Here is a 20,795-nt window from a genome sequence, read left to right as displayed (position 1 = left end):
CTAGAGCGTCCACGGCGGAGCAGGGTAGACCGTGCCGACGTGAGCCGGCCGCCGCTCAGAGACCCCTGGCCGCCGCCGCATGAGCTTCGGTCCGCTCGGAGCCGGGTAGACCGTGCCGACCAACTCGAGCCGGACGAGTAGCGACCGCTGGCCAGGGCGGGGGCTCGTGTGCGCCGGCACGGTCCTGCCTCTCCCGGCGGGCTCCGTTCGGTTCGGACGTTCCTCGATGGTGTCCGGGGGGTCTCAGCCGCGGCGGCTCGAGTGCGCCGGCACTGCACAGCCCCTCCCGGAGGGCTCCGCTCGGCACGGACGTTCCTCGGCGGTGTCCGGCGATCTGAGCCGCGGCGGCTCGAGTGTGCCGGCACGGACCAACCGCTCCCGACGGGTTCCGCTCGGCTCGGACGCTCCTCGGCGGAGTCGGGCGATCTGAGCCGCGGCGGAACGGTCCAGCCTCTCCAGGAGAACTCAGCTCGGCTAGGACGTTCCGCGGAAGTGGCCAAGTGCCGCTCTCGTGGCTGCTCCGCTGCGCCGGCACTGTGTACCCGGCTCCGAGCGTCTCCGGGGGAGGGTGGGGGGGAGTAAGGAGGGGGGAAAAGGGGGGGCACGGCGGCGGCGGCTAGGCGTCGCTGCCCATGCGTCTCGACTAGGTCGGCACGGTCTACCCGGCTCCGAGCGGGCCGTGGGGCTCGGCGGCGGCTGCTACGGGTCGCAGTCTATGCGGATCGGCTAGGTCGGCACGGTCTACCCTGCTCCATGCGTGCGCGAGGGCTCGGCGGTGGTCGCTAGGTGTCGCTGCACGTCTGCCAGCCCGTCCGTCAGCGACCTCTAGCGTCCACGGCGGAGCAGGGTAGACCGTGCCGACGTGAGCCGGCCGCCACTCAGCGACCCCTGGCCACCGCCGCATGAGCTTCGGTCCGCTCGGAGCCGGGTAGACCGTGCCGACCAACTCGAGCCGGACGAGCAGTGACCGCTGGCCAGGGCGGGGGCTCGTGTGCGCCGGCACGGTCCTGCCTCTCCCGGCGGGCTCCGTTCGGTTCGGACGTTCCTCGATGGTGTCCGGGGGGTCTCAGCCGCGGCGGCTCGAGTGCGCCGGCACTGCACAGCCCCTCCCGGAGGGCTCCGCTCGGCACGGACGTTCCTCGGCGGTGTCCGGCGATCTGAGCCGCGGCGGCTCGAGTGTGCCGGCATGGTCCAACCGCTCCCGGCGGGTTCCGCTCGGCTCGGACGCTCCTCAGCGGAGTCGGGCGATCTGAGCCGCGGCGGAACGGTCCAGCCTCTCCAGGAGAACTCAGCTCGGCTAGGACGTTCCGCGGAAGTGGCCAAGTGCCGCTCTCGTGGCTGCTCCGCTGCGCCGGCACTGTGTACCCGGCTCCGAGCGTCTCCGGGGGAGCGTGGGGGGGAGTAAGGGGGGGGGAAAAGGGGGGGCACGGCGGCGGCGGCTAGGCGTCGCTGCCCATGCGTCTCGACTAGGTCGGCACGGTCTACCCGGCTCCGAGCGGGCCGTGGGGCTCGGCGGCGGCGGTTAGGGGTCGCAGCCTATGCGGCTCGGCTAGGTCGGCACGGTCTACCCTGCTCCGTGCGTGCGCGAGGGCTCGGCGGCGGTCGCTAGGTGTCGCTGCACGTCTGCCAGCCCGTCCGTCAGCGACCTCTAGCGTCCGCAGCGACGCAGGGTAGACCGTGCCGACATGAGCCGGCCGCCGCTCAGCGACCCCTGGCCGCCGCCACATGAGCTTTCGTCCGCTCGGAGCCGGGTAGACCGTGCCGACCAACTCGAGCCGGAAGTGCAGCGACCGCTGCCCAGGGCGGAGGCTCGTGTGCGCCGGCACGGTCCTGCCTCTCCCGGCGGGCTCCGTTCGGTTCGGACGTTCCTCGATGGTGTCCGGGGGGTCTCAGCCACGGCGGCTCGAGTGCGCCGGCACTGCACAGCCCCTCCCGGAGGGCTCCGCTCGGCACGGACGTTCCTCGGCGGTGTCCGGCGTTCTGAGCCGCGGCGGCTCGAGTGTGCCGGCATGGTCCAACCGCTCCCGGCGGGTTCCGTTCGGCTCGGACGCTCCTCAGCGGAGTCGGGCGATCTGAGCCGCGGCGGAACGGTCCAGCCTCTCCAGGAGAACTCAGCTCGGCTAGGACGTTCCGCGGAAGTGGCCAAGTGCCGCTCTCGTGGCTGCTCCGCTGCGCCGGCACTGTGTACCCGGCTCCGAGCGTCTCCGGGGGAGGGTGGGGGGGAGTAAGTGGGGGGGAAAAGGGGGGGCACGGCGGCGGCGGCTAGGCGTCGCTGCCCATGCGTCTCGACTAGGTCGGCACGGTCTACCCGGCTCCGAGCGGGCCGTGGGGCTCGGCGGCGGCGGTTAGGGGTCGCTGCCTATGCGGCTCGGCTAGGTCGGCACGGTCTACCCTGCTCCGTGCGTGCGCGAGGGCTCGGCGGCGGTTGCTAGGTGTCGCTGCACGTCTGCCAGCCCGTCCGTCAGCGACCTCTAGCGTCCGCGGCGGAGCAGGGTAGACTGTGCCGACGTGAGCCGGCCGCCGCTCAGCGACCCCTGGCCGCCGCCGCATGAGCTTTGGTCCGCTCGGAGCCGGGTAGACCGTGCCGACCAACTCGAGCCGGACGAGCAGCGACCGCTGGCCAGGGCGGAGGCTCGTGTGCGCCGGCACGGTCCAGCCTCTCCCGGCGGCTCCGTTCGGTTCGGACGTTCCTCGGTGGTGTCTGGGGGGTCTCAGCCGCGGAGGCTCGGGTGTGCCGGCACTGCACAGCCTCTCCCCGCGGGCTCCGCTCGGCACGGACGTTCCTCGGTAGTGTCCGGGGGGTCTCAGCCGCGGAGGCTCGGGTGCGCCGGCACTGCACAGCCTCTCCCGGCGGGCTCCGCTCGGCACGGACGTTCCTCGGCGGCGTCCGGCGATCTGAGCAGCGGCGGCACGAGTGCGCCGGCACGGTCCAACCGCTTCCGGCGGGTTCCGCTCGGCTCGGTCGCTCCTCGGCGGAGTCGGGCGATCTGAGCCACGGCGACACGGTCCAGGCTCTCCAGGCGGACTCAGCTCGTCTCGGACGTTCCACGGAAGTGGCCAAGTGCCTCTCTTGTGGCTGCTCCGCTACGCCGGCACTGTGTAACCGGCTCCGAGCGTCTCCGGGCGGGGGGGGGGGGGGGGAGAAGGGTGGGGAGGGGGGGGGAGTAAGGCGGGGGGGCACGGCGTCGGCGGCTAGGCGTCGCTGCCCATGCAGCTCGACTAGTTCGGCACGGTCTACCCGGCTCCAAGCGGGCCGTGGTGCTCGGCGGCGGCGGCTACGGGTCGCTGCCTATGCGGCTCGTCTAGGTCGGCATGGTCTGCCCGGCTCCGAGCAGGCCGTGGTGCTCGGCGGCGGCGGCTACGGGTCGCTGCCTATGCGGCTCGTCTAGGTTGGCACGGTCTGCCCAGCTCCGAGCGTGCCGTGGTTCTCGGCGGCGGGGGCTAGGCGTCGCTGCCCATGCGGTTCGACTAGGTCGGCACGGTCTGCCCGGCTCCGAGCGGGCCGTGGGGCTCGGCGGCGGCTGTTAGAGGTCGCTGCCTATGCTGCTCGGCTAGGTCGGCACGGTCTACCCTGCTCCGTGCGTGCGCGAGGGCTCGGCGGCGGAATCGCTAGGTTTCGCTGAACGTCTGCCAGCCCGTCCATCAGCGACCTCTAGCGTCCGCGGCGGAGCAGGGTAGACCGTGCCGACGTGAGCCGGCCGCCGCTCAGCGACCCCTGGCCGCCGCCGCATGAGCTTCGGTCCGCTCGGAGCCGGGTAGACCGTGCCGACCAACTCGAGCCGGACGAGCAGCGACCGCTGGCCAGGGCGGGGGCTCGTGTGCGCCGGCACGGTCCTGCCTCTCCCGGCGGGCTCCGTTCGGTTCGGACGTTCCTCGATGGTGTCCGGGGGGTCTCAGCCGCGGTGGCTCGAGTGCGCCAGCACTGCACAGCCCCTCCCGGAGGGCTCCGCTCGGCACGGACGTTCCTCGGCGGTGTCCGGCGATCTGAGCCGCGGCGGCTCGAGTGTGCCGGCACGGTCCAACCGCTCCCGACGGGTTCCGCTCGGCTTGGACGCTCCTCGGCGGAGTCGGGCGATCTGAGCCACGGCGGAACGGTCCAGCCTCTCCAGGAGAACTCAGCTCGGCTAGGACGTTCCGCGGAAGTGGCCAAGTGCCGCTCTCGTGGCTGCTCCGCTGCGCCGGCACTGTGTACCCGGCTCCGAGCGTCTCCGGGCTCAGATCTATGGGACAGGAGATGCTGTGGATCAGATGTGGGTCAGATCTATGGGGCAGGAGCTGCTGTGGAGCAGATGTGGGTCAGATCTATGGGGCAGGAGCTGCTGTGTGGCTGATGTGGGTCAAATCAATGGGGCAGAGCTGCTGTGGAGCAGATCTGGGTAAGATCTATGTCGCAGGAGCTGCTGTGGGTCAGACGTGGCACATATCTATGAGGCAAAATCTGCTGTGGGGCTGATGTGGGTCAGATCTATAGGTCAGGAGCTGTTGTGGCTGATGTGGGCCAGTTCTATGGGGCAGGAGATACTGTGAGTCAGATGTATGAGGCAGGAGCTGCTGTGGGGCAGATGGGGGTCAGATCTATGTGGCAGGAGATGCTGTGGAGCAGATGTGGGTCAGATCTATGGAGCAGGAGCTGCTGTTGGGCAGATGTGGGTTAGATCTATGAGACAGGAGCTGCTGTGGTTCAGATCTATGGGGCAGGAGCAGCTCTGGGGCACATGTGGGTCAGATCTATGTGTTAGGAGCTGCTGTGGGGCACATGTGGGTCAGATCTATGGGGCAGGAGCTGCTGTCGAGATGATGTGGGTCAGATCTTTGGGTAGGAGCTGCTGTGGGGCAGATCTGGGTAAGATATATGGGGCAGGAGCTGCTGTGGGTCAGATGTGGGTCAGATCTATGGGGCAGGAGCTGCTGTGGGGCAGATGTGGGTCAGATCTATGGGGCAGGAGATGCTGTGGGGCAGATGTGGGTCAGATCTATGGGGCAAAGGCTGCTGTGTGGCAGATGTGGGTCAGATCTATGGGGCAGGAGCTGCTGTGGGTCAGATGTGGGTCAGATCTATAGGTCAGGAGCTGCTGTGGCTGATGTGGGCCAGTTCTATGGGGCAGGAGATGCTGTGAGTCAGATGTATGAGGCAGGAGCTGCTGTGGGGCAGATGGGGGTCAGATCTATGGGGCAGGAGATGCTGTGGGGCAGATGTGGGTTAGATCTATGGGCAGGAGCTGCTGTGCTGCACATGTTGGTAGGGTCTATGGGGCAGCAGCTGCTGTGGAGCAGATCTGGGTAAGATCTATGTCGCAGGAGCTGCTGTGGGGCAGACGTGGCACATATCTATGGGGCAAAATCTGCTGTGGGGCACATGTGGGTCAGATCTATGGGGCAAAATCTGCTGTGAGGCTGATGTGGGTCAGATCTATAGGTCAGGAGCTGCTGTGGCTGATGTGGGCCAGATCTATGGGGCAGGAGATGCTGTGAGTCAGATGTATGAGGCAGGAGCTGCTGTGGGGCAGATGGGGGTCAGATCTATGGGGCAGGAGATGCTGTGGAGCAGATGTGGGTCAGATCTATGGGTCAGGAGCTGCTGTGGGGCAGATGTGGGTCAGATCTATGGGCAGGAGCTGCTGTGCTGCACATGTTGGTAGGGTCTATGGGGCAGGAGCTGCTGTGGGGCAGATGTGGGTCAGATCTATGGGGTAGGAGCTGCTGTGGGGCTGATGTGGGTCAGATCTATAAGCAGGAGCTGATGTAGGGAAGATTTGGGTCTGATCTATGGGGCAGGAACTGCTGTGGTTCAGATCTATGGGGCAGGAACAGCTGTGAGGCACATGTGGGTCAGATCTATGGTTTAGGTGCTGCTTTGGGGAAAATGTGGGTCAGATCTATGTGGCTGGAGATGCTCTGGGTCTGATGTGGGTCAGATCTATGGGGCAGGAGATGCTGTGAGTCAGATCTATGAGGCAGGAGCTGCTGTGGGGCTGATGCGGGTCAGATCTATGGGCAGGAGCTCCAGTGGAGATGATGTAGGTCAGATCTGTGGTGTAGGAGCAGCAGTGGGGCAGATGTGTGTCAGATCTTTGGGGAGGATCTTCTGTGGGTCTTATGTGGGTCAGATCTATGGGGCAGGAGCTGTTGTGGCGCAGATGTGGGTCAGATCTATGTTGCAGGAGCTGATGTGGGGCAGATGTAGGGCATATCTATGGGGAGGAGCTGCTGTGGTGCAGATGTGGGTCACATCTATGGGGCGGGAGATGCTGTGTGGCTGATGTGGGTCAAATCTATGGGGCAGGAGCTGCTGTTGGGCAGATGTGGGACATAACTATGGGGCAAAATCTGCTGTGGGGCTGATGTGGGTAAGATCTATGAGACAGGAGCTGCTGTGGTTCAGATCTATGGGGCAGGAGCAGCTCTGGGGCACATGTGGGTCAGATCTATGTGTTAGGAGCTGCTGTGGGGCACATGTGGGTCAGATCTATGGGGCAGGAGCTGCTGTCGAGATGATGTGGGTCAGATCTTTGGGTAGGAGCTGCTGTGGGGCAGATCTGGGTAAGATGTATGGGGCAGGAGCTGCTGTGGGTCAGATGTGGGTCAGATCTATGGGGCAGGAGATGCTGTGGGGCAGATGTGGGTCAGATCTATGAGGCAGGAGCTGCTGTGGGGCAGATGTGGGTCAGATCTATGGGGCAGGAGATGCTGTGGGGCAGATTTGGGTCAGATCTATGGGGCAGGAGATGCTTTGGGGCAGATGTGGGTCAGATCTATGGGGCAAAGGCTGCTGTGTGGCAGATGTGGGTCAGATCTAATGGGCAGGAGCTGCTGTGGGTCAGATGTGGGTCAGATCTGTAGGTCAGGAGCTGCTGTGGATGATGTGGGCCAGTTCTATGGGGCAGGAGATGCTGTGAGTCAGATGTATGAGGCAGGAGCTGCTGTGGGGCAGATGGGGGTCAGACCTATGGGGCAGGAGCTGCAGAGGGGATGATGTAGGTCAGATCTATGGGGCAGGAGTTGCTGTGGGGAATATGAGGGACATATCTATGGTGCAAAATCTGCTGTTGGACTGATGTGGGTCAGATCTATGAGTTTGGAGCTGCTGTGGGGCACATGTGGGTCAGATCTATGTGGCAGGAGATGCTGTGGGTCAGATCTATGGGGCAGGAGCTGCTGTGGGGAACATGTGGGTCAGGTCTATGGGGCAGGAGCTGCTGTGGGCACATGTGGGTCACACTGGGACCCATATGGGGACAAAGGGAGACATCATAGAGACTCATAGGGGCCTATTGGGACCAATAGGGACCCAAAGAGAGACATAGAGACCCCATAGAAACCCATGGAGACCCCATAGAGGCACAAAGTGACACATAGAGGGACACCAAGACCCATAGAAACCAGATAGAGACTCCATATAGACACATAGGAACACATAGAGACCCACTGGGACAGTGAGACCACATATAGACTCATAGGGACACATTAGGAGCCATTAAGACCCATAGGGACACATAGGACGACTTTGAAACTTATAGATACCCAAAGGAAGACATTTGGGCCCAGAGATAACCATAAGAGACCCCATAGAGACCCCATAGGGGCACATAGCAACCCACAGGGGGGACATTGGGACACATAGGTACACATTGTGACCCGTAGGAAGACACTGGGACCCATAGGGGGACATTGGGACACATAGGGACCCAATGAATTACAGTGGGGGACAGTGAGACCCATAGAGATACATAAGGACCCCGCTGAGACCCATAAGAGACCCCATAGAGGCACCTAGGGACCACATTGAAACTCATAGATACTTGTAGGAAGACATTTGGGCCCAGAGATATCCATAAGAGACCCCACAGAGACCCCATAGAGGCACATAGCAACCCATAGGGGGGACATTGGGAAACGTAGGGAAACGTTCTGACCCATAGGGAGACACTGGGACCCATATGGGGACATTGGGACACATAGGGACCCCTTGGACTACAGTGGGGGACAGCCAGACCCATAGAGACACATAGAAACCCCGCTGAGACCCATAAGAGACCCCATAGAGGCACATAGGGACCACACTGAAACCCATAGATAGCTATAGGAAGATATTTGGGCCCAGAGATACCCATAAGAAACCACATACAAGCACATAGCAACCCATAGGGGGGACATTGGGACACATAGTGACCCATAGGGGGACATTGGGACACATAGGTACACATAGGGAGACACTGGGACCCATAGGGGGACATTGGGACACATAGTGACCCCATGGATTAAAGTGGGGGACAGTCAGATCCATCGAGACACATAGGGACCCTGCTGAGACCCATAAGAGACCCCATAGAGGAACATAGCAACCCATACGGGGGACATAGGGACACATAGGGACACACCGTGACCCATGAGGAGACACTGGATCCCATAGGGGGACAATGGGACACATAAGGACCCCATGGATTACAGTGGGGGACAGTGAGACCCATAGAGACACATAGGGAACCCGCTGAGACCCATAAGAGACCCCATAGAGGCACATAGGGACCTAATGTAACCCATAGATACCCACAGGGAGACATTTGGGCCCAGAGCTATCCATAAGAGAGCCCATTGAGGCACATAGCAACCCATAGGGGGGACATTGGGACACATAGGGACACATAGTGACCCATAGAGAGACACTGGGACCCATATGGGGATATTGGGACACATAGGGACCACATGGATTACAGTGGTGGACAGTGAGACCCATAGAGACACATAGGGACTTCGTTGAGACCCATAAGAGACCCCATAGAGGCACATAGGGACCACATTGAAACCCATAGATACCCTTAGGAATACATTTGGGACGATAGTTACCCATAAAAGACCCCATAGAGACCCCATAGAGGCACATAGCAAACCATAGTGGGGACATTGGGACACATAGGGACCCCATAGAGAGACATAGAGACATATAGGGACCCGTTTAGAGGCATAATAACCCCATAGAGTCCTATAGGGACACCCAGAGATCCATAGGGAAACATTGGGACCCACAGGGGCTGTGTGGGAGATTGGTAATCACAGCCTGAACCTCTGATTAATCAGCTGAGGCAAGTGTGGGGTCAGCTGCGGGAGCACAGGTGAGAGTAATGGAGCTGTGCTCCCGGGAGGGCTGGAGCTCGACTCCACCTCCTCTGAGACCTCATTTAAGGGCTGACCCTCACTTGAGCCGCTTTCCATTATCTTTCCGAGCTCCCTGTTACCGGGTGAGGTCCCAGAAGACTGGAGGCTTGCCAACGTGACTCCCATTTCCAAGCAAGGTTGTCAGGAGGATCCGGGCAACTCCAGGCCTGTTAGCCTGACCTCGGTGCCAGGGAAGGGAATGGAACGAATTGTCTTGAGGGAGATGACAGATGCGGCAGGTGTGGGATGAGCAGGAGATCAGACCTAGCCAGCATGGGTTCGTGAAGGGCAGCTCCTGCTTGACCAATCTGATCTCCTTCTACGATCCTGTGACCCATCTGATGGATGAAGGAAAGAAAGAAAGGCTGTTGATGTGCTCTACTTGGACTTCAGCAAAGCCTTCACAACTGTCTCCCATGCTATTCTCCTACAAAAGCTGGCAGCCCTTTTCCAACCTTGAGAATTCTGTGATTCTGTGAGGCAGCATCTCTTGGACATCGCTCTGCAGTGAAGACCGCCCCAGCTTCCTCAGCGAAGGCATCACCACTGGTGAGTTTCTCTCTCGCTTAGAACCTCTGTACATTTGTTACCATCTTTGTTACCATCTGTATAGTTACCACCTAGACAGGGGGACATAGAGAGACACTGGGACCCATAGGGACCCATAGAGATCCAGAGGAAGACATTGGGACCCATAGAAAGACACTGGGACCCATAGGCACACATAGAGAGACTGGGACCCATAGGGACACATAGAGACCCATAGACAGTCACTGGGAGCCATAAGGATAAATTGAGACCCATAGAGACCCCATTGAGACCCATAGTGCCTCAAAGAAACCCATAGCGACCCCATAGTCACCCATAGCGCCCCATAGGAACACAAAGATACCCCATAGAGCCCCATAGACACCCCATAGTGACCCATAGGGGCCCAAAGAGACCCCATAGCACCCCATAGCTACTCCATAGTGCCCCATAGCAGCCCATGGAGCCTCATAGACACTCCATTGTGCCCCACAGCACCCCATTGCACCCCATAGTTCCCCACAGCACCCCATAGCAGCCCACAGTGCCCCATAGACACCACATAAGGCCCTACAGCCATACCATAGAGCCCAATTGAACAACATAGACACCCCATATCGCCCCATAGTGCCTGTAGACACTCCATAGAGCCCCATAGAGACCCACTGAACCCCATACAGACCCCATGCAGACCCCATAGAGCCCCACAGACAACCCATAGATCCCCAAAGACACCCCATATACTCCCCATTGAGCCCCATAGGGACCTCATAGCGCCCCATAGAGACCCCATTCTTCCGCATAGAGCCCCATAGCAAACCATAGAACCCCATAGTCACCCATAGCGCCCCATAGGATCCCAAGGATCCATCAAAGCACCCCATAGCCACCCTACAGCACTGCATGCCACCCCATAGAGCCCCATAGACACCACATAGTTACCCATAGTGACCCATAGCGGCCCAAATCACCCCATAGCACCCCATAGCTACTCCATAGTGCCCCATAGCAGCCCATGGAGCCTCATAGACACTCCATTGTGCCCCACAGCACCCCATTTCATCCCATAGTTCCCCAAAGCACCCCATAGCAGCCCACAGTGCCCCATAGACACCACATAAGGCCCTACAGCCACACCATAGAGCCCAATTGAACCACATAGACACCCCATATCGCCCCATAGTGCCTGTAGACACCCCATAGAGCCCCATAGAGACCCACTGAACCCCATACAGACCCCATGCAGATCCCATAGAGCCCCACAGAAAACCCATAGATCTCCAAAAACACCCCATATACTCCCCATAGAGCCCCATAGGGACCTCATAGCGCCCCATAGAGACCCCATTCTTTCGCATAGAGCCCCATAGCAAACCATAGCAAACCATAGTCACCCATAGCGCCCCATAGGAACCCAAGGATACACCAAAGCACCGCATAGCCACCCCATAGAGCCCCATAGACACCACATAGTGGCCCATAGGGGCCCAAAGAGGAACCATAGCACCCCATAGCTACTCCATAGTGCCCCATAGCAGCCCATGGAGCCTCATAGGCACTCCATTGTGCCCCACAGCACCCCATTGCACCCCATAGCGACCCATAGACACAGCACACTGCTCCATAGAGCCCCATAGACACCCCGTAGTTCCCCACAGCACCCCATAGCAACCCACAGTGCCCTATAGACACCACATAAGGCCCTACAGCCACACCATAGAGCCCAATTGAACCACATAGACACCCCATATCGCCCCATAGTGCCTGTAGACACCCCATAGAGCCCCATAGAGACCCACTGAACCCCATACAGACCCCATGCAGACCCCATAGAGCCCCACAGACAACCCATAGATCCCCAAAGACACCCCAGAGACTTCACATAGAGCCCCATAGGGACCTCATAGCGCCCCTTAGAGACCACATTCTTCTGCATAGAGCCCCATAGCAAACCATAGCACCCCATAGTCACCCATAGCGCCCCATAGGAACCCAAGGATACCCCAAAGCACCCCATAGCCACCCTACAGCACCGCATAGCCACCCCATAGAGCCCCATAGACACCACATATTGACCCATATCGCCCCATAGGGGCACAAAGAGACCCCAAATCATCCCAGAGCTACTCCACAGTGCCCCATAGCAGCCCATGGAGCCTCATAGACACTCCCTTGTGCTTCACAGCGCCCCATTGCACCCCATAGGGACCCATAGACACCCTAAACTGCTCCATAGAGCCCCATAGCACCCCATAGTGCCTCACAGCACCCCATAGCAAAACATAGTGCCACATAGACACCACATAAGGACATATAGCCGCGCCATAGAGCCCCATAGACATCCCATAGAGCCCCGTAGGCAACCCATTGTGCCCCATAGAGCTCCCATAGCCACCCATAGAAACTCATTTTGCCACATAGACACACCATAGCGTTCCATAGACACCCCATAGAAACCTCAGAACGCCCCATAGAACCCCATAGAGCTCCATAGGCACCCCATAGAGCCCCATAGAGAACCCATAGAGGCACATAGCAACCCATAGGGGAGATATTGGGACGCATATGGACACATAGTGACCCTTAGGGAGACACTGGGACCCATAGGGTGACATTGGGACACATAGGGACACCATGGATTACAGTGGGGGACAGTGATACCCGTAGAGACACATAGAGACTCTGCTGAGACCCATAAGAGACACCATAGAGGCACATAGGGACAACATTGAAACCCATAGATACCCATAGGAGGACATTTAAGCCCATAGATACAAATAAGAGACCCCATAGAGGCACATAGCTACCCATAGGGGGGATATTGGGACACATAGGGACACATAGTGACCCATAGGGAGACACTGGGACCCATAGGGGGACATTGGGACACATAGAGACCCCATGGATTAAGGTGGGGGACAGTGAGACCCATAGAGGCACATAGGGACCACATTGAAACCCATAGATACCCATAGGAATACATTTGGGCCCAGAGATACCCATAAGAGACCACATAGAGACCCCATAGAGGTACATAGCAACCCATAGTGTGGACATTTGGACACAGAGGGACCCCATGGATTACAGTGGGGAACACTGAGACCCGTAGAGACACATAGGGGCTCCACTGATACCCATAAGAGACCCCATAGAGGCACATAGGGACGTAATGTAACCTATGGATACCAATAGGTAGATATTTTGGCCCAGAGATACTCATAAGAGACCCCATGGAGACACTTAGCAACACATAGGAGGAACATTGGGACACATAGGGACACATTGTGACCCATAGGCTGACATTGGGACCAATAGGGGGACATTGGGACACATAGGGACCCCATGGATTTCAGTGGGGGACAGTGAGACCCGTAGAGACACATAGGGACCTCGCTGATTCCCATAAGAGACCCCATAGAGGCACATAGGGACCACATTGAAACCCATAGGTACCCATAGGAATACATTGGGCACGAAATTAAGCTTTTGGGGCAGGAGATGGCACTTGTGGGGCGTAAGGTGGAACTTATGGGGCAGGAGGTGGAACTTGTGGAGCAGGAGGTGGTACTTGTGGGGCGGGAGGTTGGAGTTGTTGGGCAGGAGGTGGCATTTTGAGGCAGAAGGTGGCATTTGTGTGGCAGGAGGTGGCAATTGTGGGGCACGAGTTGGAAATTGTTGGGCAGGAGGTGGAAGTTTTGGGGCAGGGTTTGGCAGTTGTAGGGCGGGAGGTGGCACTTGTGGGCCAGGAGGTGGAAGTTGTAGGGCAGGAGGTGGCACTTGTGGGGCGGGAGGTGGCACTTCTGGGGCAGGAAATGGAGCTTTTAGGGCAGGAGGTGGAACTTGTGCAGAAGGAGGTGGTACTTGTTGGGCGGAAATTGGAACTTGTTGGGAGGGAAGAGGTACTTGTGGGGCAGGAGCTGGCACTTGTGGGGCAGGAGCTGGCACTTGTGGGGCAGGAGCTGGCACTTGTGGGTCAGGAGGAGGAAGTTGGTCAGTCAGTGACACTTGTGGGTCAGGAGGTGGATTATTTGGGGGGGAGGAGGCAGTGGTGTGGACAAATGTGGCACTTCAGGGGAATGAGCTGGCACTTGTGGGGCAGAAATTGGCACTTATGGGGCAGGAGGATGTCTTTGTCGGTCAGGAGGTGGCACTTGTGAGCAGGACGTGGATGATGTAGTGCAGGAGCTGGCACTTGTGAAGCATGAGCTGGCACATGTGGGGCAGGAATTGGCACTTGTGGGGCAGGTGGTGGCACTTGTTGGGTGGGAGGTGGACGATGTGGGGCAGGAGGTGGCACTTGTGGAGCAGGAGGTGGAAGTTGCATTGCAGGATTTGGCATTTGTGGGTTGGGAGTTGGCACTTGTGGGGCATGAGGTGGAATTTGTGGGGTGGTAGGTGGAACATGTGGGGCCGGAGCTGGCACTTGTGGGGCAGGATGTGGCACACGTTGCCAGGAGTCGGCACTTGTGTGGCGGGATGTTGAAGTTGTGGGGCGGGAGGTGGCACTTGTGGAACAGGTATTGTCACTTTTGGGGGAGGAGGTGGATGATGTGGGGCATGAGCTGGCACTTGTGGGGCATGAGCTGGCACTTGTGGGGCATGAGCTGGCACTTGTGGGGCAGGAATTGGCACTTGTGGGGCAGGAGGTGGATGATGTGGGGCAGGAGGCTGTCTTTGTGGGGTTAGAGGTGGCACTTGTGGGGCAGGAAGTTGATGATGTGGGGCATGAGCTGGCATTTGTGAAGTATGAGCTGGCACTTGTGAAGCAGGAATTGGCACTTTTGGGGCAGGAGGTGGAACTTGTGGGGTGGGAGGTGGAATTTGTGGGGTGGGAGGTGAAACTTGTAAGGCAGGAGTTGGCACATGTGGGGGGGGAAATGGCACTTGTGGGGCAGGAAATGGCACCAGTGGGGTAGGATTTGGAACCTGTGGGGTAAGAAATGGCACTTGTTGGGCAGGAGTTGGCACTTGTGGGGCGGAAGTGGAACTTGTTTGTCATGTGGCCACAATTGTTGGGCGGGAGGTGGCACTTATGGGGCAGGAGGTGACAACTGTGGGGCGGGAGGTGGAAGTTGTGGGGCGGGAGGTGGCACCTGTGGGGCTTGAGGTGGATCTTTTTGAGCAGGAGGTGGCGCTTGTGGGGCTGGAGTTGGATGATGTGGAGCCGGAAATTTGTAGGGCACAGGTGGATGTTGTGGGGCATGATTAGGAACTTATGGGGCTGGAGGTGGCACTTGTGGGGCGGAAGTGGAACTTGTAAGACAGGAGGTGGAAATTGTTGTGGTGGGAGTTGGAAGTTTTGAGGCAGGAGGTGGCACTTGTGGGGCAGGAGGTGGCACTTGTGGGGTGGGAGGTAGATGATGTGGGGCAGGAGGTGGCACTTGTGGAGCAGGAGTTGGAAGTTGCAGAACAGGATTTGGCACTTGTGGGGCAGGAGGTGGCACTTGTGTGGCGGGATGTTGAAGTTGTGGGGCGGGAGGTGGCATTTGTGGGGCTGGAACTGGCTCTTGTGGGCCGTGAGGTAGAAGTTGTGGGGCTGAAAATGGCACTTGTGGGGCAGGAGTTAGCACATGTGGGACAGGAGGTGGCATAGTGGGGCAGGAGCTGGCACTTCAGGGGATTGAGCTGGCACTTGTAGGGCATGAATTGGCACTTGTGGTGCAGGGGGTGGATGATGTGGGGCAGGAGGTGGTCGTTGTGGGGCAGGAGGTGGCACTTGTGGGGCAGAAGGTGGATGATGTGGGACACGACCTGGCACTTGTGGGGCATGAGCTGGCACATGTAGGGCAGGATGTGGCGGGATGTTGAAGTTGTGGGGCAGGAGGTTGCACTTGTGGGTCAGGAGGAGGAAGTTGGGCGGTCAGTGACACTTGTGGGGCAGGAGGTGGATTATTTGGGGGGGGAGGTGGCAGTGGTGTGGCAAAATGTGGCACTTGTGGGGCAGGAGCTGGCACTTCAGGGGAATGAGCTGGCACTTGTAGGGCAGGAGGTGGTCATTGTGGGGCAGGAGGTGGTCATTGTGGGGCAGGAGGTGGTCATTGTGGGGCAGGAGGTGGAACTTGTGGGGCAGGAGGTGGAATTTGTGGCGTGGTAGGTGGCACTTGTGGGACAGGAACTGGCACTTCTGGGGCGGGAGGTGGAAGTTGTGGGGCAGGAAATGGCACTTGTGGGGCAGGAGTTGGCACATGTGGGACAGGAGGTGGTACTTGTGGGGCAGGAAATGGCACCTGTGGGGCAGGAGTTGGAACCTGTGGGGTAAGAAATGGCAATTGTTGGGCAGGAGGTGGCACTTGTGGGGCGGGAAGTGGAACTTGTAAGACAGGAGGTGGAAATTGTGGGGCGGAATGTAAAGTTGTGGGGCAGGAGGTGGCACTTGTGGGTCAGGTGTTGGCACTTGTGGGGCAGGAGATGTAACTTGAGGGGAGGGGGTGGAAGTTGTGGGGCGGGAGGTGGCACTTGTGGGGCAGGAGGTGGCACTTGTGGGGAGGGATGTGGCACTTGTGGGGCTGGAGGTGGCACTTGTGGGGCAGGAGGTGGATGATATGGGGCAGGAGTTGGCACTTGTGGAGCAGGAGGTAAAAGTTGCGGGGCAGGATTTGGCACTTGTGGGGCAGGATGTGGCACACGTTGGGCAGGAGTTGGCACTTGTATGGCGGGATGTTGAAGTTGTGGGGCAGGAGGTGGCATTTGGGGGGCTGGAACTGGCTCTTGTGGGGCAGGAGGTGGAAGTTGTAGGGCAGGAGCTGGCACTTGTGAAGCATGAGCTGGAACTTGTGGGGCAGGAATTGGCACTTGTGGGGCAGGAGTTGGAAGTTGCAGGGCAGGATTTGGCATTTGTGGGGCAGGAGGTGGCACCTGTTGAGCAAGAGGTGGCACTTGTGGGGCTGGTGCTGGCACTTGTGGGGCATGAGCTGGCAATTGTGGGGCAGGAATTGGCACTTGTGGGGCAGGAGGTGGATGATGTGGGGCAGGAGGCTGTCTTTGTGGGGTTGGAGGTGGCACTTGTTGGGCAGGAATTTGATGATGTGGGGCAGGAGCTGGCACTTGTGAAGCATGAGCTGGCACTTGTGGGGCGAGAGGAGCTGGACTTGCAGGGTGACAGTTGGCACTTGTGGGGCAGGAGGTGGCACTTGTGGGGCAGGAGGTGGAAGTTGTGGGGCAGTAGGTTGCACTTGTGCGTGGGAGGTGGATGTTGTGGGGCAGGAAATGGCACCTGTGGGGCAGGAGGTGGCGCTTTTGGGGGAGGTGGTGGCATTTGTTGGGCGAGAGGTGAAACTTATGGGGCAGGAGGTGGCACTTGTAGGTCAAGAGGTGGAACTTGTTGGGCAGGAGGTGACACTTGTGGGGCAGGAGGTGTCAGTTGTTTGGTGGGAGGTGGCACTTGTGGGGCAGGTGGTGTAAGTTGTTTGGCGGGAGGTGGCACTTGTGGGGCAGGAGTTGGCACTTGTGGGGCAAGAGGTGGACTTTGTGGGGCAGGAGGTGGCACCTGTGAGGCAAGAGCTGGCACTTGTGGGGCAGGAGCTGGCACTTGTGGGGCATGAGCTGGCACTTGTGGGGCAGGAGGTGGAAGTTGTGGGGCAGGAGGTGGATGATGTGGGGCAGGAGGCTGTCTTTGTGGGGTTGGAGGTGGCACTTGTGGGGCAGGAAGGTGATGATGTGGGGCATGAGCTGGCATTTGTGAAGCATGAGCTGGCACTTGTGAAGCAGGAATTGGCACTTGTAAGGCAGGAGGTAGCACTTGTGGGGCGGGATGTGGCACTTGTGGGGCAGGAGTTGGCACTTGTGGGTCAGGTGGTGGTACTTCTGGGGCAGGATCGGGCACTTGTGGGGCAAGATGTGGAAGCTGTGGGACGGGAGGTGGAAGTTATGGGGTGGGAGGTGGAAGTTGTGGGGCAAGAATTGGCAATTGTGGGGCAAGAAGTGGCAATTGTGGGGCAGAGGGTGGCACTTGTACGGCAGGAGGTGGCACGTGTGGGACAGGACGTGGCAATTGGGAAGGACGTGGCACTTGTGGGGTGGGAGGTGGCACTTGTGGGGCAGGAGGAGGCTGTTGTTGGGCGGGAGGTGGGACTTGTGTAACAAGAGGTGGAAATTGTGCGGTGGGATGTGGCACTTGTGGGGCAAGGGGTGGCACTTGTGAGGCAGAAGGTGGCACTTGTGGGGCAGGAGGTGGAAGTTGTGGGTCAGGAGGTGACATTTGTGGAACAGGAGGTGGATGATGTGGGGCAGGAGGTAGCAATTTTGGGCCGGGACGTGGCACTAGTGGGGCGAGATGTTGCACTTGTTGGGCGGGAGGTGGCACTTTTGGGGCATAAGGTGAAAATTGAGGGACATGAGGTGGCACTTGTGGGGCAGGAGTTGGCACTTGTGTGGTAGGAGGTGGCAATTGTGGGGCAGGAGCTTGCAGTTGTGAGGCGGGATGTGGAAGTTGTGGGGCGGGTTGTGGCAGCTGTGGGGCTGGAGGTGTCACTTGTGCAGCGGGAAGTGGCACTTGTAAGGCAGGAAGTAGCACTTGTGGGGCAGGAGGTGGCACTTTTGGAGCGTGAGGTGGATGTTGTGGGGCAGGAGTTGGCACCTGTGGGGCGAGAGTTGGCACTTGTGGGGCAGGAGGTTGCACTTGTGGGGTGGGATGTGGTACTTGTGGGGCGGGAGGTGGCACTTTTTGGGGGGGTGGTGGCAATTGTGGGGCAGGAGGTGGCACTTGTTGGGCGAGAGTTTCAATTGTGAGACGGGAGGTGGCAATTGTGGGTCACGTAGTGGTACTTGTGGGTCAGGAGGTGGTACTTGTGGGGCGGGCGGTGGAACTGGTGGGGCTGGAGGTGGCACTTGTGGGGTGGGAGGTGGCACTTGTGGGGCAGGAGGTGGCAATTTTGGAGCAGGACGTGGATTATGTGGGGCAGGAGGTGGATGATGTGGGGAAGGAGGTGGATGATGTGGAACAGTAGGTGGCACGTGTGGGGCAGGAGATGGCACTTATGAGGCAGGAGATGGTATTTGTTGTGCAGTAGGTGGCACTTGTGGAGTGGGAGATGGAAGTTGTGGGGCAGGAGGTGGCAATTGTGGGCCGGGAGCTGGAAGTTGTGGGTCGGGAGGTGGCACTTGTGGTGCAGGAGGTGACACTTGTGGGGCGGTTGGTGGATGATGTGGGGCAGGAGTTAGCACTTGTGGGGTAAGGGTTGGCACTTGTGGGGTGGGAGGAGGCACTTGTGTGGCGGGGGGTGGCAATTGCTGGGTGGGAAGTGGCAGTTGTGGGGCAGTAGGTTGAAGGTTTGGGGCAGGAGGTGGCACTTGTGGGGTGGAAGGTAAGAAGATTTGGGGTGTGACGTGGAAGTAGTGGGGCGGGAGGTGGCACTTGTGGGGCGGGAGGTGGCACTTGTTGGGCAGGAGTTGGCACTTGTGTGGCTGGAGGTTGAAGTTGTGGGGCGAGAGGTAGCACTTGTGGGGCAGGAGCCGGCACTTGTGGGGCAGGAGTTGGCACTTGTGGGTCAGGTGGTGGCACATGTGGGGCGGGGGTCGACGTTGTGGGGCAAGAGGTGGAACTTGTGGGGCAAGAGGTGTAACTTGTGGGGCAGGAGGTGGCTATAAAGGGGCGGGAGGTGGCACTTGTGGGGCAGGAGGTGGAAGTTGCACGTCAGGATTTGGCACTTGTGGGGCGGGAGGTGGCACTTGTGGGGCGGGAGGTGGCACTTGTGGGGAAGGAGGTGGCACTTGTGGGGCAGGAGGTGGCAAATGTGGTGCAGGAAATGGCACTTGTGGGGCAGGAGTTGGCACATGTGGGTTAGGAGGTGGCACTTGTGGGGCAGGAGGTGGATGATGTGGGGCAGGAGCTGGCAATTGTGAAGCATGAGCTGGCACTTTTAGGGCTGGAATTGGCACTTGTGGGGCGGGAGATGGCACTTGTGGGGCAGGACGTGGCACTTGTGGAGCGGGAGGGGGCACTTGTGGAGCCTGAGGTGGCACTTGTAGGGCAGGAGGTGGCATTTGTGGGGCGGGAGGTGGAAGTTGTGAGGCAGGGGGTGGCACTTGTAAGGCAGGAGTTGGCACTTGTGGGGCAGGAGTTGGCACTTGTGGGGCAGGAGTTGGCACTTGTGGGGCACATAGTTGCATTAGTGGGTCAGGTGGTGGCACTTGTGGGTCAGGTGGTGGCACTTGTGGGGCGGGATGTGGAAGTTGTGGGGCGTGAGGTGGCACTTGTGGGGCGGAAGTTGACACTGTTGGGGTGTGAAGTGGCACTTGTGGGGCGGAAGGTGGCACTTGTGGGCAGGAGGTGACACTTGTGAGGCAGGATGTGGCACTTGTGCGTGGGAGGTGGCACTTGTGGGGCAGGATGTGGCATTCTTGGGGCGGGAGGTGTAAGTTGTGATGCAGGAGGTGGTACATGTGGGGCGGGAGGTGGAGGTTGTGATGCAGGAGGTGGTACATGTGGGGCGGGAGGTGGAAGTTGTGATGCAGGAGGTGGTACATGTGGGGCGGGAGGTGGAAGTTGTGATGCAGGAGGTGGTACATGTGGGGCGGGAGGTGTAAGTTGTGATGCAGGAGGTGGTACATGTGGGGCGGGAGGTGGAAGTTGTGATGCAGGAGGTGGTACATGTGGGGCGGGATGTGGCACTCGTGAGCAGGGAGGTGGCACTTGTGGAACTTGTAGCAGGTGTAACTTGTCGGGCAGGAGGCGGCTCTTGTGGGGCTGGAGATTGATGTTGTGGGTCAGGAGGTGGCACTTGTGTGGCAGGAGGTGGATGATGAGGGGCAGGAGCTGGCACTTGTGGAGCATGAGCTGGCACTTGGGGGGCAGGAATTGGCACTTGTGGGGCAGGAGGTGGCACTTGTTGGATGGGAGGTGGACGATGTGGGGCAGGAGTTGACACTTGTGGTGCAGGATGTGGCACACGTTGCCAGGAGTCGCCACTTGTGTGGCGGGATGTTGAAGTTGTGGGGCTGGAGGTTGCACTTGTCTAACAGGTATTGTCACTTGTGGGGGAGGAGGTGGATGATGAGGGGCAGGAGGCTGTCTTTGTAGGGTTAGAGGTGGCACTTGTGGGGCAGGAAGTTTATGTGGGGCATGAGCTGGCATTTGTGAAGCATGAGCTGGCACTTGTGAAGCAGGAATTGGCACT

The sequence above is a fragment of the Coturnix japonica genome, chromosome 10 (genome assembly GCF_054131305.1).
Source record: "Coturnix japonica strain WE chromosome 10, WE-NBRP24, whole genome shotgun sequence".
In the NCBI taxonomy this organism is placed as follows: Eukaryota; Metazoa; Chordata; class Aves; order Galliformes; family Phasianidae; genus Coturnix; species Coturnix japonica.
Note: the sequence above shows the minus strand (reverse complement) of the source record.